This window comes from Austrofundulus limnaeus, unplaced genomic scaffold (assembly GCF_001266775.1).
Source record: "Austrofundulus limnaeus strain Quisiro unplaced genomic scaffold, Austrofundulus_limnaeus-1.0 Scaffold1069, whole genome shotgun sequence".
Classification (NCBI taxonomy): domain Eukaryota; kingdom Metazoa; phylum Chordata; class Actinopteri; order Cyprinodontiformes; family Rivulidae; genus Austrofundulus; species Austrofundulus limnaeus.
In genome coordinates, this window is record NW_013953471.1 from 3,776 (window position 1) to 5,179 (window position 1,404).

The window sequence follows — 1,404 nt, forward strand, 5'->3', positions numbered from 1 at the left end:
TTTTAGATCTAAAACAAAATGAAGCTTTATTTTACTCTAAAAATAAGTTTAACCCCAATAATTTTTGCAGGAAACAATAGCTTTTTGTTTCTTAACTTTAATTTTAATTAAAGTAATTTTTTTGTGCAAGAAAATACAATTTTTTGCCTAATTTTGAGCTAAAATCTCCATTTTTATGAGCAGATTAAACAATTCAACCTTCTTGAGGGTGTAATTACAGCAAAAAAAACCAGCAGATGTCGACTCTGTCCCACAAACACAGCTTTGAAGAGAACCCGTGACGTTTCACCCCTCCTTCGGGAGAAATCACGTTCAGTGACGTAGTTACGTCGTGACGTAATTACGTCGTTAAGCTACGTCTTGACGCCGTGCGTCAGACCCAAGATGGCGGCTGCTCTGACACAGAAACTAGCAGCAGCTTCGCCAACACGGAGCCAAACCTCCGTCTTTACGCTCACCAGCGTAAACTTTTATTAGCTCCACGTAACCCAAAGCAAGGCACACGTTTTATAAGCTAAAATCCGTGACTCTCACGGAACACAGGGCAAGACGTTCTGCTCGCGGCAGCTTTAATACTGAATAAATCAGCTAGCTTCCCTGTTAGCGCTAGCAGCGCACCACACAGCACAGTGTGGATCAGACTGACTCGTCTGAATAACGCCTCGGCACGGAGCTAACAGCTTCTTAGCCTCCAACGGCGCTAAACTCCCTACACGTTATATTTACTTCTATAAGATAAACCGTGTTGACAAGCTTCTGAGACGCGACCTCGGAAAGCTTTATGTCGTGGAGTTTAAACTGGTTACCTTTACGCGTAAATTACGCACGTAGCCAGACCAGATTTACGTTCTAAAAACCCGTCGGTATGAACACTGGATTTACAAAGGGACCCCTTTTTCACTCATTCATACAGATATGAGCACATGCATGCAATATCGCTTCTCAAGCGAGACAACAGTCACTGCTCTCCAGAGCTGACGGCGCAGCTTCTCCAGCAGGACCTCACCTGTCTGTGCGCAGCGGCGCAGAATCAGAACCACAAAACCGGACCTCAGCGGGTCCAGTACAGACTTCCAAACGCACCTTTACCAAGATAAACAGATTTTTAACAGAATCAAGGTCTGCAGCTCCCTAAAACTGTACTCTGAACACTCAGCAAAGCCGTTTTTCTCTTAAACAAAACCTCATGCCAACGTGGGAAATTAATAATTAATTTTTCATTTTCATAATCAGATTAATATTTCATTAGTCAGATTAACAACTATGCCCGCATTCTCCACCAAAATGTAGCGAATTACTCTATGAAATTAGGACCAGCCTAATCTTCACAAAGGCAATCCCTCAGATCTTGCAAAAATGAAATCAGGAAATAATGAAATACCCCTCTGATCATGAAGTGAAAAA

At 42.4% G+C, this 1,404-nt stretch overlaps 1 protein-coding gene across 2 annotated transcripts in view; it reads right to left on the reverse strand.

Annotated features, from left to right (window-relative positions):
• The window catches only part of LOC106533992 (uncharacterized), a 14,895-nt gene that overhangs the window by 1,676 nt on the left and 11,815 nt on the right, over positions 1-1,404 (reverse strand). The window lies entirely within an intron of this gene.